The sequence below is a fragment of the Heloderma suspectum genome, chromosome 1, assembly GCF_057233095.1.
Source record: "Heloderma suspectum isolate Gila_16-S chromosome 1, 16-S_ref, whole genome shotgun sequence".
Taxonomy (NCBI): domain Eukaryota; kingdom Metazoa; phylum Chordata; class Lepidosauria; order Squamata; family Helodermatidae; genus Heloderma; species Heloderma suspectum.
The window spans coordinates 222,154,848-222,175,652 of record NC_139458.1 but is presented as its reverse complement, the minus strand read 5'-3'; positions in this window follow the sequence as shown (position 1 = coordinate 222,175,652).

The following is a 20,805-nucleotide window of genomic DNA, read 5'->3' as shown; positions in this document are numbered from 1 at the left end:
AGTGGCTTTGCAGAGCAAGATCTAGGTCATGGTAAACTGTGCTGGCAGAGAAGCAGATATGACCAAAAGAACAGAAGAACCAAGCATGCTCAGACACCCATTAGGTGTCTAGTGGGTGTCTGACATGAGATGTTGAAAAATGACTCTTCAACATCTCATGTTGTACACTTGAACATAAGAAAATGTCCTTTTTGACACTTGTTGGGTGGGGGAAGCCATAGCAATGAGCACGAGCAATGATCAGGAGGAGGTGTTGGGGCCAATATGATCAAAGATGACTGTGAGTTGAAGGAAAGTGTACTGGGGAGAAACATGTCGAGATGACATGCCCAGATGGTGGACCTTTTAGCAGGGGAGGCTGGTGGCTCCTGTTTTGGAGGGGCAGAATTCCATTCTGGGTTTTTGTTACAACCAGCCAGAAGTCTAAAGGAGCTATTCAAGGTGCTAGAACCATTTTGGAGATAGGATTCAGCACCTTGGATAGCTCCTTTAGACTCCTGGTTGGTTGTAACTAAAACACCAGCCTCCCCTGCCTTTTAGCCCCATTTTAGGAAGTTTCAAATTAACCCGTTAGTAGTAATGCCTGAGATGTTCCCCAAACATGCATGAGTATAAAACATGAGATTGTTGGGGGATAGACACCTCACTTCTGATTGGTGAACAGGTGGTCTAACCACTCATACACTCCATTTTTGACTGGAAGGTGGTTGTCTCATCACTCATTGGGGCCCTGCCTCTGTCCAGAACAAGTGTATAAAAGCACAGGTTGTGAGAGCTCTTTTGCTGCTGCTTCACTTCACTCTCTCGCTGCTTTGCCTATCTGGACCCAAGAATTTGGGTAAGTATGAACCTTTTTAGACTCTTAGACTTTAGAACTTGCAGATAATTTTAACTCTTTACTTTCTGAATTTAGGTCTTAGAATATTTTCTGAGCTTATGGAACTTAACTTATTTCTGATTATGGAACTTACTATTATTTCAAAGTCTTTGGTTTTTTCTTTCACTCTAGCTTTAACTAAATTTAACTAAGTTTAATTCTTTAAATTTAATTCTTTAAATTTAATTTAATTTAATTATTTAAATTTAACTAAGCTTAATTCTAAGTTTAATTTCATTTAACTAAGTTTAATTCTTTACATGCCTTGAGGAACTTACTAATGCTTTAGCTTAGCTCTTTATATTCAAGTAATGTGCAGGAGGAAGTAAAAGGGAGAGTTAATTTTTAGCATGCTTTAGTTTGAACTTAGTTTGGTTACCCATTGGGGTGTGTAGAACCCAATTGGTGTAGGTTCTGAAGTTAAACAGGACCAACTTAGCATAGTTCCTTCAAGCTGTTCTCACTGCATTTGCTTTCAAGCCTTGTGTGTTCATTGTCCTCCACTGAATCCTTCCACCTTGCCAATAGTCTTTTTGAACTGCGATGCCCACCACTAAACTCAGTTCTCCAACTGGTCAAATATTGAGCTACAACAATGCTCCTGTGACTACAGACTAAAACTGTGCTGTCTTTTCCCAAGACAGTATTACATAGTATCACAATTGCTGACTCCCATTCTACTTGATAACCACTGAAGCCTATAGAAATTATCAGTCCCCAATAATCCAGACTTCACCAGGAAATTATCTGCCCATGATAAAGGAATCCTAACAGATTCCTCACCTGCAGCTCTCCCTCTTTATGCCCCATACAGAACACCAGCTCTAATGTATGATCAGCAATATGTGTTGGGACAGCTGAATACTGTGATAGACCAATGGTGGTTATGGCAATTATGAACTCCTGAGCTGCATCTGATACATTAGCCTCAGCATGGTTCTTAAAGTCCTCTGAAACCCATAGACTAAATGCCTCCAACATCATCAATGGTTACTAGTTATGATGGCAATATGAAACTTCCCTCACTCACTGGATTGTCACCTTGTTGTGGTAAGTGGGCTTGTATGTTCCAATGAACCCTGTAAGTGAAGCCATTGGGAGTTATGTACTCCCAGCAGGGACACCCATGGTGGTAAGGTCAAGGGGGAGGAACCAGACAAAAAATGATCCAAGAAAGTCCTCAACGGCAGAACAGGCGGAAGATAACAAGATGTATGTTACAATGGCTGTGAAGGCAGCTGAAGGCTGCAACAAATAAAGGACTACCAATCGTCATGTTATTCATGCCATTGGATTAGAGCCTTTTTCTGTGAAGACTGTCTGTTCATCATTGTGCACTGATCTCCATGCATAAAACAAATTCACGCACAGGCATCTTCCAATCCACCTAACCAACCAAAAGTCCCATGGCGATCGGCGAATGGCAACAGGGGCAGGACTGTGAAATCTGGAAGCCCTTAGTCATGGACTGGCACATGGGCGGTGGATACAGATTCAGTCATCCTGACTCAAGGACCGAGGCAGTTGAGTAGTTCAGCAGCTGTATCCACGACTGAGCAGTCCTATTTAGGATCCTCTCTGCTCACCCCATATGGGGAGGGGGCTAGAAAAGGTGCCCTAAACATAGTCTGCCTCACTCCTCCCTGACTGGATTACCGCGTCCAATGGGGTCACCACTTAGCGGTTGCAAAAGACAAATGAACTTTGGAACATGGAATATACGGACACTGCTGGACAATACAGATAGTGAATGCCCTGAACGCAGGACTGCCATCAAGGGAGCTGAGATGTTTTAACATTGATATAGCAGCACTCCAAGAAACCCGAAGAGCAAGATAGGGACAACTGAAGGAAGAAAAAGGAGGTTATACCTTCTTCTGGAAAAGACTGCCTGAACAAGAACGACGAATACATGGAGTAAGCTTTGCTATTAAAAATGATGTTATGAAGCTCTTGTCAGAAGTTCCTACTGGCATTAACAAATGACTCTCAACCCTTCAAATAAAACTCGCCAAAAACCAGCAGGCAACTATTTTAAGTGCCTATGCACCAACATTAGATGCTGATGAAGACATCAAAGAAAAACTTTACTCCCAGCTGGACACCATCGTATCAGAGATACCGAAGGAGGATAAAATTATCCTCCTGGGCGATTTCAATGCAAGAGTTGTGTGTGATTCTGATTTGTGGCCAGGGATCATGGGGAAAGAAGGAGTCGGCAATAGTAACCAGAATGGAATTTTACTTCTGACTAAATGTGCAGAGCATAATCTTGTTAATACCAACACACTCTTTTGCCAGAAAAATAAATTTAAAACGTCATGGAGGCATCCTCGGTCGAAGCACTGGCATCTCTTAGACTATGTAATTGTCCGTGCTAGAGATCGTTGTGATGTACTCCTCACTAGAGCCATGACGAGTGCTGCTGACTGCTGGACAGACCACCGATTAATTCATTCTACGATAGGGATGTCAGAGAATTTCACCACGAATCTTGGGGAGGCCAAATGCCAGCGCATTCGGCCCCCCGAAATCGGTGGTGAAACGGTCTGCCTCCCCGCCCCCCCCCGGGATGGGACTTACCTTGGGCGAATCTCCCTGGCGGCGGCGGCTCCAGCGGCGGCTCAGCGGCAGTGGCGGCCGGTCTTCCGACCGGCTGCCGCCACCATTTCCAGTAAAAAACAAACAAAAAAAAACGTGATAGGCTACGTAAAGATTTACGTAGCCTATCACGGCTAGATTTTTATAAAATACCGTGATAGGCTACGTAAATGTTTATGTAGCCTATTACGGCTGAGTAAAACAAAAAACAAAAAACTGCGCGTACGCAAATGGCGGCGCCCATGGGCGCTGCCATTTGCATTCCTTATTTTGGCACGTCTAGTCTAGGTAAACATTTACGTAGACTACGGTGAAAATAAGGGGAATGCAAATAGTGCAGATGCTACACTATTTGCGTTCCCCTTATTTTCGCTGTAGTCTATGTAAATGTTTACGTAGACTAGACGTGCCAAAATAAGGAACGCAAATGGCGGCGCCCATGAGTGCCGCCATTTGCGTATGCGCAGTTTTGTTTGTTTTTTACTCAGCCGTGATAGGCTATGTAAACATTTATGTAGCCTATCACGGCTGACTGCAAGGACGCAAACGGCGGCGGCTTTGGCCGCCGCCATTTGCAGACCCGGCCGGCCAGGATTCGCGGTGGGAGGGACGGGGCGCCTCCCCCCCAGCCAGAATTTCGGGGGGGAGGGATGGAGCACCTCCCCCCCAGCCAGAATTTCAGGGGGGAGGGATGGAGCACCTCCCCCCCAGCCAGAATTTCGGGGGGAGGGACGGAGCACCTCCCCCCCACTGCGAATCAATTTCGTCACAAGGTAAGTGACTTTCGTACATCCCTATCGATGGCCATTAAGACTGTCCCTCAACATAGGCTCCAAGGAAGAAAACTAAGATGTAAAATCAACACCCAAGCCCTTCAAGATCCCATTAAGTGAGCCTGCTTTCAAACAACTCTCAAGGAACATCTATCTATGGAAACCCCTGAAAATGTCAAGGAACACTGGAATAAACTGAAGACCTCCATTATCACAGCCTGTGAACAAACTATCGGATACCAAACTAAGAAACATCAGGATTCGTTTGATGAGAATGATAGGGAGATTGAATATATTATTGATAAGAAAAGGAAAGCCTTCCAAATATGGCAAAAAGACATCAACTGTGCCGCTAAGAAAAAAATCCACGCCAGTGCAAAGGCTGAGGTCCAAAGAAGAACTAGAGAACTTAAGAACAACTGGTGGGTAAAGAAAGCTCAAGAAATCCAGCATCTTGCAGATGTCCATGATGCACAGGGCTTTTTTTAATGCCACAAAGGCCATCTACGGACCAAAAAATCATGGTACAAACCCCATATGCTCAATAGATGATGCCAAACTTCTAAAGGACAAAGAGTCTATTGCACTGCATTGGAAAGAGCATTATCACAACCTCCTTAACCATAACTCTATTGTGACTGATGAGGTCTTCTTGCAAATTCCACAAAAACAAACCAGAGATGAGCTTGCAGTATCCCCTAGTTCGGAGGAAGTCAGTAAAGCCATCAACCAAATGAAAAATAACAAAGCTAGTGGACCCAATGGGATCCCTGCTGAATTTTTTAAAGAAGGTGGGCCTGAAGCTACACAACAGCTTCACAAGTTCATCGAAAAAATCTGGATGAGGGAGGAGATCCCAGCAGAGTTCAGGGATGCCATAATTATCACCGTCTTCAAAAAGGGCAATAGAACAGATTGTGGAAACTATCGACGCATCTCCCTTCTAGCTACCGCAGGCAAAATCCTGGCAAGGATCCTCGCAGACTGCCTTCTATCTATCTTAGAAGATATCCTCCAGGGGGACAGTGGATATGATCTTCACCACACGACAGCTCCAAGAAAAATGCAGGGAGCAAAACCAACCTTTGTACATGGCGTTTATTGATCTGACTAAGGTCTTCGACACTGTAAACTGAACTGCTGTCTGGACCATCCTTCTGAAAACTGGATGTCCTAATAAATTTGTGAACATCTTGTGGCTCCTCCATGATGGCAACAATTTTGGATAACAATGGCTCTCAAAGTGATCCATTTAAAGTGGGATCAGGCATTAAACAGGGATGCATCATTGCTCCAACCTTATTCGTTATCTTTATCGCTATGATTCTACACCTTGTTGAAGGGAAACTTCCCACTGGTGTAGAAATCATATATTGATTGAACAGATGGAAAACTTTTTAATCTCAGTAGGCTGAAAGCAAAAAGTAAGGTAATTACAACCTCTGTCATAGAACTTCAATATGCTGATGATAACGTAATCTGTGCACATTCAGAGGAAAATCTCCAAACTATCCTAAACATCTTCGCAGAAGCGTATGAAAAGCTCTGCCTCTCACTTATCAAAAAAACCAAAGTGCTTTACCAGCAAGCACAAACCAATTCCGCTATAGCGCCATCAATCCAGCTTAATGGTATGATGCTGGAAAATGTTGATCACTTTTCTTATCTTGGCAGCCATCTCTCCACAAAAGCTGACATCGATGCTGAAATTCAGCATCGCCTGAGCTCTGCAAGTGTAGCATTCTCCCAAATGAAGCGTAGAGTGTTCGAGGATAGGGACATTCGCAGGGAGACTAAAATGCTTGTTTACAAAGCCATTGTATTACCGACCTTGCTGTACGCCTGTGAAACATGGACCATTTATAAACGCCACTTCCAACTTCTCGAAAGATTCCATCAACGCTGCCTCCGAAAAATTCCACAAATTACTTGGGAAGACAGACGGACTAATGTCAGTGTACTGGAAGAAGCAAAGATCACCAGCGTTGAAACAATGATTCTCCAACATCAAGTTCGCTGGACCGGCCATGTTGTTCGAATGCCTGATCATTGTCTCCCAAAGCAGCTACTTTATTCCCAACTTATGAATGGAAAACAGAATACTGGTGAACAGCAAAAGAGATTTAAAGATGCTCTCAAAGCTAATCTAAGAAAATGTAACATAAGCATTGAGAACTGGGAAGCTCTAACCCATGAGCGTTCCAACTGGAGGTCAGCCTATATTAAAGGCTATAGAGCTCAATGGAAGGCATGTCAAGCAAACCCTCACCGTGATCGCCTTCCACCTGGAAACCTATGTCTTCACTGTGGGAGGCTGTGTAGATCCAGAATCGGCCTTTACAGCCACCTGCAGACCCACAATTAAGACTCTACTCTTGGAAAACAATCTTACTCAGTCACGAGTGACCACCATGATGATGAAACTTCCAGGTTCAGAAGCTATATGCCACTGAACCAGTTGCTGGGGAGCAACAGCAAGGGAGGACTATTGGCTTCATACTGTGCTTGTCAGCTTCCCAGAGGCATCTGGTTGGCCACTGTGGGAAACAGGATGTAGACTAGATGGGCCACTGGATGTGGAACTGGTGGGCCAAGAGCAAGGCTCTTCTTGTATTGTTTAAAAAAGCATATCACAGCAAATATAGCACAATACATTTGATTTTTTTATCAGCATATGACAGAGAAAAAATAAGCAAAAAATAATTCTAATACACAATAACACCTATTCAAATAAAAACATTAAAAACTTTGATATCACAACTTTTACTATGTCTGGGCTTACTAAATATTTTAGAGCTTACTTAGTACTTCTTCAGTTCAACACAACTGATTATAATTTAGTCTTACCATAGTACTAGAAAAAAAAAGATCAGGGTGTTTCAGCTATTTATTTATTTCATCCATTTATTTCTTTCTCTCCTCTCTCACCCTTATTCAGTAAGTCAATTTAATATGTTTGATCAAAGGCCAGCTCTTGACTTCTCATTAACCGTTGGCGCCTCTGTTCTTTTCCAATACTGGGCTATAAGGACCCTTGCCACCATTAGTAAATAATAGATTAGCTTAATATCTTCTTCGTATGCTCTGAACACCAAGCTTCAGAGCATGTCTGTTAGTTGAGTCAGGGAATGTGTTAGGCAGTGAGATGGGCAGTACAACAAAAGAATCTCTCTCCTGTCACTAGTATATAACACCAAGCACAGACATTTGACAGGAGTCAAAGGGCATGTGGAACTCATGGTGAAGAGAATGGAATCTGTATGAAGTATGAGCCCCTTGCATACAATGCTGATACTGTGTCAGGTGCCTGGCCAGAAGCAGGCCACCACTTCTAAGCAGGCCTTGGTGACACACAAGGCCGGCACCCTCATTCCGAATCAAATTGTGGATGTAGCTTGCTGCACTGGAAACCAACCTGGAATTAAGCAGCAACAGCTGTAGGGTGGGTGAGTGACTGACAGGCCACCCAGAATATGATGAGCTGGAAAAAGAGCTAGCTCTCTTCCTCTGACCCAGCATTTCCTACACAATTTCCTCGTTAAAGTGCAGATGGAGGTATCCCAGGTCTACCCTAACGATCCAGTTTGTGAAATACATCTTGGAAGCAAAATCTTGCTTTAAATCTGTGCCTTCCCTTCAGTCAGTGGCAGCTGGAGGGGGGGAGGGAAGGGCAGCTAACTGTAGGCAAAGCTGCCTTGATAGGTCACTGTAGCCGAAGCCAACTAGACCTAGTGTTCTCCCCATCATCCTCCCTTGCAAAGACCCTAGGGATATTTAAGCAATGCTTTACAATTACATAGCCTCTAATTAAACTGAATAATGATGTGACTTTAAGATCATGTCTGCAAAGCAGAGTGTTGCGGGGAGGGCAACACAGCAGCACACAAAAGCAGTCTTTTGAATCCACAGCAACAACCCAAGGTACAGAAAAGAGAAACTGAAGAAAATTAACTTTGAAATCATGCCTGCAAAGCACAGTGTTGTGGGGGAAGCGGTCTCTGACCCATAGAACAACACCAAATCATTCCATGGAGCCCACATTTATCTGCTCTACCTGCAAGACATTGCGTAGAAAGGGGAAACTTAGGCAAGCAAGTTTGGTTTAACATCAGGAGTGGAAAGCAGAGGGTTGGGGAGGAGCTCTACACAGCAACACCAAAGCGGTCCTTTGGACTCACTTTTTTTTTTTTTTTTTTGCTGTAGCAGCAACCCCCATTGCACAGAAAAGACAAACTGAGGCAAGTAAGTGTAAGATCATGAATGCAAAGGAGCAGGGGGGTGGGGAAATACATACAGCAACACTCTCCTCCTCTATCACTCACTCCTCCCTCTTACTTTCTTGTGCACACTCCCCCTCTCGGTGCTCCCTCACACACACACCCTCCCTCCCTCCCTCCCTCTCTCTCTCTTACTGTCTCAGGAGTCAGGATCAAACTATACCTTATATTAAATACATAGCCTGTAGCTGATCCTTTCTCTATTTTTACTCTAAAATAAGTACACAAAGCCTAATTTGGATTCAGACCACCATGTGTAGGGGAAGGGATAAATTTAAACCTCCCCACCCATTTGCTTCTCCAAATTCCATCACCCTGCCAGGTGTCAGCCCTTGCTGGTTGACTGCAGCTGCCCAGTAAGCAGCAGCAATAACTCACTGACTGATAAGCTGGGTTGTAAACCTGTCCAAGGCTAGGAAAGAAGGACGCTAGACTGGAGGGCTTTATCAGTTTAACAAATCCAAGATGACGCGGCAGAGAGAAGTTCATTTTCCAGTCCGAGGTCTAAATACAGAGATGCACGAGCAAGGCTGAGGTTCAAGTTTGGGGTCCAGGTGGAGCTGACGAGATCTGACACATGGGAATGATGTTGTTCTCCAGCAGTTTTGTCCCTGCCTGCTTCCTGCTTTTAAGGGCAGCATCCTGGAGCAGCTGCTGGCAATCAGTCCTCTGGCCGCCTCTCTGTCTTAAATGGACAGAGGCTTGCCTTTGTTGCTTTTTTACATGAAGCCGCCTTCGCTCTGCTGGGGACAGTGGAACTTCGCCTTCTGAATCCTCTGGAGAGGCTGCAGCCAGGCATGGCTCCTCCACAGGGGGCTCGGGCCAGTTCTGCGCTAGTCCCTTCCCCCGGGTCTGGAGCCTGCCATTCCCCTTTGTCCTGGAGGAGTCCAAAGGAGGCAGGACAGCAGGGGCTGAAAAGAAAAGAAAGCAAGCCTCCCTCAAAACACAAAAGGCCTCTTTTTAAACTCCCATGGGAAGGGGAGTTGGGAACCAAGTGGCTGGAGGAGAAGGCTTTAACCTTCGTCACCCAACATGTGATGGTCCCGATCTAGATTGGCCCCATGTGCTTACTTTAAGGTAGAATTTTTACTCTCTCTTACTCACTCTCCTCTGCTATGTATGTATCATCTGTTGCTGCTTTCAGTAAAGTAAGAAGGTCCAGGGCTCAGTGTCCACACCACTGCTGGACTCCCTTCCTGGCCTTGATTATGAGAATAAAAAAGAGGCGGACCGACTGGCTTTGTTTAGCTGTGCAAATAAATAGGGGTGGGGAGAACTTAGACAGTGATTGGCTGTGGGTATCTCTGTGGTCACTTTACATGCTAATAGCTGGGTCTTGACTGGTTCAGATGAACTGAATGAAGACCACATTTGGACATGAGGCAGAGTGGTCCTCCTGAATGCCCTGCCTTGCCACTAGCACAGGCACCCACTGCTCTGACAAGATCCATGAGAGCTCTGCCTGCAATACTGAGCATGCACAATTCAGGAAGCAGCCATTGCAGCCAGCTAGAACAATGAGGACCCTGACAAAGGTACTGAGGCACTGGAGAAGAAAACAAGTGGCATAGAGGAGAACAAGTGGCAGCATGTAACTGCAGGTAGCTGCTGGGACACATGTCTCTCTATCACCATGGACAGAGCCAGACAGGTGTGTGTGAGCTGCCATGCCACACAATTAATGGACCACCCTTGCCCTCAGTATTCTACATGATTCTCTGTTAGTTTCAGATTGTTCAAGAATGTGGGCAGACCACTAGACCTGATGATCAGGACATTTTGATATTCTTCTTTATTCTTTAGCCTTGAGAAGAGAAGACTGAGGGGAGATATGATAGCACTCTTCAAGTACTTGAAAGGTTGTTACAGAGAGGAAGGCCAGCATCTCTTCTCGATCATCCCAGAATGGACGACACGGAATAATGGGCTCAAGTGACAGGAAGCCAGATTACAGCTGAACATCAGGAAAAACGTCTTGACTTTTAGAGCAATACGACACTGGAACCAATTACCCAGGAAGGTGGTGGGCTCTCCCACGCTGGAGGCCTTCAAGATGAGGCTGGACAGCCATCTGTCAGGAATGCTCTGACTTGGATTCCTGCACTGAGCAGTGGGTTGGACTCCATGGCCTTGTAGGCCCCTTCCAACCCTACTATTCTATGATTCTATGATTCTATTCCTTTGAATTAGATTTCAGAACAATGCCCTTTCAACTGTTAATTTACAAAATTCTGATGAAGAGTTGTAGGCACACACAGCTCATGTGCATGGGGGAAAGATACACTTCACTGGTTCCCAGAGATCCAGGTGGCCCTGTCCCAGACTTCAAACTGGGGCAAATGAGGGGCAAATGAGGCTAAACTGGAGATCATGCTTTGGGTTCAGGAAATTTATAGAACCTTATTTCCCTGTATCTATGTCCTCTTGTCCAGATCTTGGGGATTTGCTGGAGTCAAGCAGAAACAATGGTAGAACAGAGCAAGCACTGATCCATACGTTGCTGGCTCAGACCTTTCTCTAGAACCTGAAGATTGTGTTTCTGCAGTTAAGGTAGAATTTCTAGTTTGAGAGCATGAATTGTGCTTCCTAATGTGACATGCTCAAGAACTAGCACTCCCAGACTGGTGGGAGAGAAAGCTAGTGGAAGGACTAAGCACCAAAATAAATAGGTACATTGATCCCAGGGATGATAGTATTTATAGGCTCAAAATATATGCAAGTTCACACACTATTTTTCATTGAAATGTGCCCTACCATTTTTTGCACACTGCCAGTGATAGTAACAGAAATGGAAAGAAGTTTCAGCAAGCTAGCGTTCATCAGGCCTTCTAATATGGGACAATACCAATTAAGCTACCAGCTAGTTTGTCTGTGAAGACTGAACTTCGGAGACATATTGACTTTGGGGAGGTAATTCATGATTTTGCATTGAAGAAGGCCAGAAAAATAAAGCTTCAAAGTGAATTGTTCCATTTATAAAATGTTTTCCCATTAGGATAATACTTTAATTAGGCCCAACGAAAAGGTTACAAAATAGTCAAAATGATGCTTGGGCTCTGCAGCCACATATCTACATCTCATCTGGACTACTGTATTTAGCATGTAAAACTCAAGGGCTGACGTCTGGAAAATAGTCTTCTCGTGACCAATATTTGTCACCGTAGGGTTACCTCTACTGTTTATTCAACCAATTTTATTTCTGTATCATTCTGTCACTTGATGAAGAATGTCATATCTCTGTGTAGCAGTATGGCTTGCTATGGGACTGTCATCTCTAGATTCATTAAACCATTTCTTCTTAGTGTCTGTCATCGATTTATGTAATAATTTTCCTTCTGTAACCACAGTAGGCAAATTCTTCCATAAAATTTGGGATGTGTAGTGTAATAATGGGGAATGATGAAATTAAATTTGAAGTATTCACTATATTGAGTTGAAGTGAAAACTTCACCTTCAGACAGTTCTTGTGTTTTACTTTTATTTTCCTGTTCAGCTTTGTTTATAACTTTGGCTTATGGAAAGTGTGTATATTTTGTTTTCTTTAAAAGTGAGGAACTTAACATGTAGGCCATTTCCCCAGTCATTTTTTAATTCCCTACTTATGAATATACAGAATGTAATACCTATAATTGACAAATAGCAGAGAATTAGGCTGACTAGCCTCAGATAATGGCAAAATAAACATTTATTGTTATGTATTTTGCTTTATAAATACAAAATCATGTTATAATGCTTCAGATCCAGGTTACTGACTAGATTACTTGAAATAGAAAAGGGGAACACCCATATTTACCAGCTACGTGTGGTATAACATTCAAGGTACAGGGTGGTGTTACATTGAATATTGTGGTGGTCAGACATTATGAACCTGTGGATGCACCATCTGGGGGAGCAGGTTACATAGGAAAGGGGATAAGGTGATTAGCATGACTGATGAAAAGAATTTGGTGTGAAGAAACATCCCTTTCTGCAACTCACTGTGCCCTCCCCGCACCTGCACCTGAGCACATAGGACAGTAGTGGGCAACTTGTAGCAGTCCAGATGATTTGGACGGCACCTGGAGAGAGTAGGGGTTCTTTCTGGGGACTCCTGCCAAAGGAAGTGAGGCAGGTGGCTGCCAGGAAGAGGGCCTTTTCAGCTGTGGCACCCTGGCTGTAGAATGAGCTCCTTAGAGAGGGTTGCCTGGCACCTACACCTTTTGGCACCAAGTGAAGACCTCTTTCTCCGGGAATGAGTGCAGGACAGGAAGGCCTGGTGTGCTATGGTCCATGGGGTCATGAAGAGTCGGACACGACTGAACAACAACAAGAAGACATCTTTATTTTCCCAGCATTTTAGCACTCTGGTCTTTTAGGTCTGCTGTTTTAAATCTGTATTTTAAATCTCTGCATTGCTGCTAGGTTTTATTCTGGTTGTACTTTCATAGTGTAAGTTTAAGCTTTCATATTTTATATTGCTTTATGTTGTACTTTATGATTTAACTTTTTGTGAACCACCCAGAGAGTTTTGGCTGTTGGGCAGTATAGAAATGAAGCAAACAAACGAACTCCCATAATCCCTCAGCATGGACTATGTTGGCTAGGGATGATGGGAGTTGGAGCCCAACAATATCTGGCAGGCCAGAAGTTGCTCACCCCGGCTGTAGGATCAGACCACTGCTGCTAGGGAGAGTAAATTGGCAAGCCCCCTCCCCCTATACACAAGCCTTAAACTAATTCATGAGGCACTTGGGATCCAAGCCAAGGTGAAAACATGATTGTTCAGTGATTGTTCAATGTTCTTCTGAGGGCCACTGCCCAGCTCCCGGTCACCTCAAGCATGTTCCGCTCTGCAGGAGCTGCTCGTTTTCAGCCGGGGCTCTCTACCTTTGCCTTGTTGTTTGCTGTAACGGTGGGCTGGCTACTGTAATTTGGCCTGCCAGGGGAGACTTTGGAAATGGGGAGTCAGGAGAACTGCTGCTCATCAGCTGCAAGGTGCCTGGTGGCAGGAATGGGGGAGGGGGCACGGGGGGCGGAGAGAGGAGAATGCAGGAGCAATTAGCCAATTAGCTGTGCGAACAGAGTGAAGCCCAAGAGGCCAGGAGCAATGTGATTGGCTAACTGCAGTGGTCACTGTGCAGGTATTGGAGGAGAAATTGAATGTGTGGGAGGCTGGGAGCAACATGGATCTGCACCAGGGGATTTTGCACCGCTGAGTTGAGCAGAGCACTTTCTCAGCGAAGAGAAAAAGATCCATCCCCATTCAAGGACCGAGTGAGCCTGGCAGAATCTGCCTGCCTCATAAGCAGCAGTTCTCCTGACTCCCCATTTCCAAAGTCTTCCCTGGCAGGCCAAATTACAGTAGCCAGCCCACCGTTACAGCAAACAAGGCAAAGGTAGAGAGCCCCTGCTGAAAACGAGCAGCTCCTGCAGAGAGAAACATGCTTGAGGTGACCGGGAGCTGGGCAGTGGCCCTCAGAAGAACATTGAACAATCACTGAACAATCATGTTTTCATCTGAGTGCTGAGGCCTTTCTTGGACAACATGGAAGGAGATGAGGAGGGCAGGCCTGTGAAGGCCTCCGGCTGAGTCCACTGCAAAGCCTGACCAGGGCAGGGGAGGGAAGAAGATGTCTTCCAGAGCCCAGCAAAGCCCCCCAAAGTCGCTCCTGCTTGTAAAATAGTGAATACCACTGCCTTAGAAGAAAACAACTTCAATAACATTAATGGTTACTTTTAGATGTTCATCCATATATATATAACACAAGTGAATGCTTGTGCATGGGTAGGAATAGCCCCTTACATTGATACAGCAAAGGTTGTAAGCAAAGTTGTGCAGTTGTCAGATTACACATTGTGTCACACCCGGTGGCACTGCTAGGCATGGCCCCTGACAGGTGCACCCCTGTAGCCCCTTAAAGGAGGTGTGTGTCCAATCCATTCCCCTGAGGGAGGCAGCTCCACAGTAGGGGGAAGGGGGAAGGCATATAACGGTGTCCCTTTGCCAACTAATCTCTTCTGGCTTCAAACTGTATGGGCTGCAAAGCTATGTGCTGGTTGTTAGGGAAGTCTGCCCCTAGTGACTGAAAGGCTTCAACCAGAGAGACACATTTAAATTAATTAAAATTAATTAATGCATTTTAAAAACAAAATAACCTGGATCTACGCACCTAGGGTCCCCTTAGCATGGTTGGCAAGGTTCAGGTGTCTAGGTTTCATGGTCTTGGCACTAGGGCGTGGATGGACAGACAGACACACACTCATCCTCTTTTATTTTATATATACACACACAGCTTAGATTTAAACTTCTAGAAAATTCTGTCCTTTTTATTGCATGAAATGGGAAATGTAAAATCAGTACTAACCTCTCAACCAATTATTTGTTGCAAAAAACAAAACAAAAAACGAAGTAGCTGCTGGAGTTGCAATTTCCTTGACCTATTACAAAAATAGCTAGCTTCACTTATTAAAAATTTCACAGCTGAGCTAAGCCACATAGCATTCTGAACATAGCAGCTAGCACTTAGCCTAAAAATATCAAGCGTCTGTGCATTTATGACCTGAGATGGTTGAAATGGGTTTAAATTACTTAAGAGGCCATATAATGGATAATCGGTCTCATCGAGAAAGACCCCTGCTGGTGAAGTCAAGGGATGCTCACAGGAATGCACGCAATCACAAAAGAGAGGGTTGCCCATACTGACTCCTAGAACGTTTTTCCATGTTGTCAAATAGCATTTGATTATAATTAGACCAAATAACAAATATCTTCATAATTGAAGTCGCATGACTTTATTCATAGTATATGAAAGCATATCTATGCTATGCAAGGCACTATGATTTGGAGTAATCCAGGACTGGCCCTTCCATGAGGGGGGGTGAATCCTCCACCTCAGGTGGCAGTTCCCAAAGGAGAACTGCACCTCAGGAGAACTGCTGAGGCAAGAATGGCTGCCACAGTTCTCTGGAGCCCTACCCACCTGATGCCTCGTTTTGAGGACCCCTCCGAGTGCAGCATCGAGTGGGCAGACTCTTTGAAAATCCCCACTGGCTGCTGAGAAGAGAGAGCCGTCAGCGCAGCTCTCCAGAGAGCCTGGCGCAAATCCCTCCGTGAGGGATCCTTCCTTAGAGTGAGACCTTGGTGGGAAGGTGGCCATGGAGATCACCTGTGCTGCCATGGCACATGTGATCTCTCTGCTTATGCTTGCTGTAAAGAAGGACCCCTCAACCAAGGCATCAAGGGAGGAGAGGCCTGCCACTGCTGCTGCCGCCATTGGAAGTAGGAGAAGGTAGTGATTGTCAACTAGGAAGGTGGTAGTGGTGGAGGAGGAGGAGGAGGAACCACGTGGGCTGTCATGCCTGGGGGCAGAGAAGAAAGGGCAGTGGCGGGTGGCGGAAGGAGGAGGAGGGCAGGCCGCAACCACCACCATCATCATCGGGGGGAGGGAGGGGGAGGAAGAGCAGGAGGAGGGCAGGTGGCAACTCCTGCCTCCTCTTGCGCCCCATCATTGTCATCGTTGGGGAGGGGTTGAGTGAGTGGCCACCACCGCCATTGTGACTGGGGAGTGGGTAGAGAAGGCAGAAGTGGGGGAAGGAGAAAGTGGAGGAGAAGGAGAAGGTGGCAGGCACTGCCATTATTGTCATCATGGGAGGGGGTGGATGGGCATCACCGGGAGGGTGGGGAGAGAGAAGAGAGGGCAGCGGTGCAACTTCCTGCCTCAAGCCAGCCCTGAGTGTACCTATCGGAGTGAAGGGCAGCCTTCCCCAACCTGGGGCCCTCCAGATATTTTGGGCTGCAACTCCCCATTTTAGAGATATGGTCCAGCAACTTGGATAGCTCATTTAGACTTCTGTTTGTAACTAAAACCCAGAATGTAATCTCTGCCCCCTGAAATTGGATCCACCAGCCTCCCTTGCCTTTCTGCTAACCTTCTTCCTGGTAAATGGAGTTGTACACCCAAGTTATGGGTGGGTCAGTGAAAGGAGAATTCCTCATCTTTTCACACACATTTACATCCCATTCAGAGAGTGACCTACAACGAAGAGTCTGTCTGTCTGTCTGTCTGTCTGTCTTTCTTTCTTTCTTTCTTTCTTTCTTTCTTTCGACTTTTATGCAGCCTTTCAGGGCTAATACTTTCAAGGTGGTTCACATCATAGTAAACAATCCCATACAATTCATCATAATATAACATATAAAGTATTACAGTCCATACGAAAAACTTTTTATATTAAAACATTGACACAGCAGCAGCTTAAAACAATACATAGTACTATATATGCCAATTAAAAGCTGCTTAAAATACTGCATTAGAACAGAATACCATATTGCTTGCCAGGACAATTGCTGACCAAGGCCTAGAAATTAGTTGTATGCATGTTGGTCATGTGCAGAAAACTCAGTTTATAGAGGACAATAGTCCCTATTTCAGCTTAACGGTCTGTGGAAGAAGTGGCAGCAGCTTTTTTTGGTACAAGTATATGGCTTGGGAAGATAAAGCTCCTACAAAATCTACATGTTTTAAATAAGTACTAAGTTGCAGCCAAAATGTCAACGCAATAATCCCCACCTCTGTCACACACACACACACACACGCTCCAGAAAACTAGCCAAAATTCACGGAGGTATTGATATGAGTGATCACTAAATCTGTGATTGATCTTTGTAGAGTACTTGCAAATCATCTCCAAGTACCAAATATACCAAACGTTTATTAAAGAAGGGTTTGTGGAGGATGCTGCTGCAGTTAAATATCAAATTTATTTGAATGGCCTGCTCAGTATTAAGCAGGTAAAGAGCTACTCAGTAGTCCCAGTTAATTTATTTATTTTCCTTAATGAATATTTTATGTTATATTTGTGCAGTTTTAGTGGAAATACCAAATATAAATCATAGCAAGTTTCCAGTTTCTACAGACCACTGAACATAAGCAGAGCAATTTGTTGTCCATTCTTATCAATATTGTTTTTAAATATTCTGCTGCCTTTAGCACTTATTACTGACATGGTTTGTTGTAAACTCCCCCCCCCCCCTTGGACCTCCCACTTTCAAAAGGTGGAATGACACAAATGAAAAGGTGGAGCTTTGGAGATTGGAAGTCTCTCAAAATCCCCCTGTTGCACACATTACTTTTCCAAGACAATTGTTGAAGAGCTTTGGCACAGTACTGTAATAACATAGGTATGTACAATTATTATGTTATTTTGTTCTTCATTAGTTTCTAGCTTGTAAAGATTTGTGGTTGTGACACTGTTCATTGCTGCTAAATTTATTTTCTTTAAGCCTTGCCTCATAAGCTTTTGTAGCCTGTTGTGTATTTACATTTTTGTCAGACATAATGGGCAAACAGTAATAGTCATGGAAATTTAACTAGAATGTTCTATGGCTTCTGGATGCTAAAACATTAAAAAATCTAGTTATTATTGGATTATAATGTTACTTCTGCTGTTACCACTTATGGTATATTTCAGTTCAGAGCTCAAATATTCTGTTCCTTGTATTTCATAAATGACACACGGTATAGCAGGGATAATCTTCGGGGAGCCAAAATAACAATGTATTTGTGTTCAAAATATAGATATTTAAAATATGAAATACATAAACCCAAATTTGAACGTGATGTAATTTAGTTATTAAATACTGGCAATTCAAATATGGTATTAGAGGAAAATATGTGTGTCATGTAGTTTACTAACATAGGGAGTAATGCTAATAATAATTATGTTATTAATGCCCTATAACCTGGCATGTTATAGGGATATAATCCAGCCTTATAAATCCTTGTAAAAAGCTATGACATGGGCTTGGCATTGCTACTCTCCTCATTCACAAAACTTTTTCAGCTCTCTGTAATACATTTGCGCTTTTACATAATTCATGTGTATGGTGAACTCATTTTAATCCTTCAGAGTTTTAAATGAATAATGAATAATGTGCACATTCAACTTAACTGAAGCAATGACCATGGTTTCTTTTGTGGTGTTAAGGCTATTAAATAAACCAGCCCGTGTAGGCAGTAATTCAGTCAGAGATGTGCCAACAAATGATGTATGACTTCCCCATGCAGGGAAGACATCTAGAATAGTAGTTTCATGGACCAACTACTATGGATCATGAGTATATTTTTAAAAATAAAAATTGGAAGCATTTGCCTTCTTGGATGTAAAATATTATGTTAAATCTATCAGTTGTGGTCAGAATTAATTATTGTGTTATATATACAGACACATAAACTGCCTATTTGAATCTTCAACATTTCCAAAATGATATGTAGGTTGGGATTTCATTTAAAATATGGAAGCAATATTACCAATCTCTTTGTTAAATCCAAAAGTGTAAAGAGATCTTAAGTGTATGGGCTCAGACTGCCCCATACTTTTGAAAATTCTGCTCAACTTTCCAGCAGTTCTTCAAAAATTATGTATTTACATAGGCCTTCAACCTGACCATTTTGACACACTATTGGGTCACAGACTGACCTAAGATGGATCACATTGGCAGCACTACCGATCTGCTAAGACATGGGGAATATGTTTGGGGTAAAGATGGTTGCAGATCTGAAAAAGTTGAAGACTACTGACACCCCTTTATTAGAGTTATTTAAGTTGCTTGAGCAAAGAATATTTCTTCCTGTTATACAAAACCATGCATATGCTTACTTCACTGTAATTTGGTCTGCTATGAGGCAATGTCATGTGGGTACTAGCAAAATACCACATATTTCTCCATCTTTTGTAATTCAATAGTTCTTGTAGTTCAGTAGTGTGCATATGAATATATACATAAACATGGTGTATGTGTTTTCTGCTGTTGGATGAGCTCACATTACCCCTGTTTTTTTTCTACCAACAATATTTGAGTTTATTATTGATTTCCTCTTCTTCTCACCTCTCATGCTCAAGTACAGTCTGCCTTTTTAGTTTTTTCAAACACCTTGCAAGTTTATCCAGTTAAATGTTATTCAGTATATTTATTATATATTTTAAGGTCAGTTGAAAAAAACTGTAAAAAATGCTCAAGGAGGTGGCTTCTTCCTATCACAAGGGGGTCAGCCAATCAGCATTGCATGTTTCTGGCTTTTGCTAGAAACTAGCAGATCCAATTTTTCCAGATCAGTCCTGCAGGGAAGATTATATAGTGAATCAAAATGGGGGTGAGTGTGGCTAGTTTCAGAGAGGCTTGACTCCCCTGATGATGTATGTCTGTACATACCTAGTTATAGAACTTAGACATGAAGCAGTGTAAGACAGGAGACACATGTAATTTACACAAGCTTCTAGCAGCTTTAATATACATCTAACAAAAAGCTATGTGAGCAATATGTCCTTCTTAGCATTAATCCCTAGGTGTCCCACCAGTCTAGAATAGTAGAAATAGTCTCTCCCCTTCTGCCTCACTGTGTAAACACTGTTAAGTGTCAAAGCTTCAGTATTACTTCAGAAATAATATTGATGGCACTGCTGTTGCTATGGAAATGCTAATTAGGATCACTTCTGCTATTATCCAGAGTGAAATCCATTATAGACAAAAATGACTTCTGCAGATAAGATATTCTGTAGAACTATTCTACTGGATTTGATGAGTTTTTAATGTTGTAGCTGGATTGGAAATGATAGGTTGCATCAGTGGCAATTTCAGGATGCCAGTGCGAACCAGCTCTCAGAGGAACCTACCTACTGGGCCAAGCTGGCACATAATTACAATAACTTGATTTCTTCTGATGGTGTTGCACTGAAGCAGAAGTAGTGATTCCACAGTGATGGCACTCGGAGGTATTATTTTATGAGCACTAGTAAGTGGTGTTGTGAAGATGCTGGAGACTGATATTAGATTAGACATTTCCGAGGTGTCATTTTTGGGTGTGTACAAATACTTGCAGAGAATGAGAGAGAGAGAGAGAGAGAGATGTTTTTGTGGTTTCTGCTAACAGCTGAAGAGAAAGAAGAGTATTTTTGATGAATCATACAATCAGAGCAGTCTGATGAAGGAGCTATTTGTAAAGAGAGCTGACAATGGAGTGCAAGTTGAAGGGAATGAAGTCACTCCCCAATCCATATTTAATATTTTTAAAATGCCAACTGATCTGATGGCATGCTTTTACAGTATCAAGGGATATGACTGCCTAATGATCGCTGGAGGATTTCTGTGCCTGTCCTTAAAAAGGAAATGAAAATAAAGGAGGGCTGTCATATCTACATATATATAACAACATGGTTATACTTCACAAGTTGGGCCCCACCTAAAAACACAGCTGGCGGGATCTGGCTTCAAAGGTGATGTTCCTCATGTAGATATGCATTC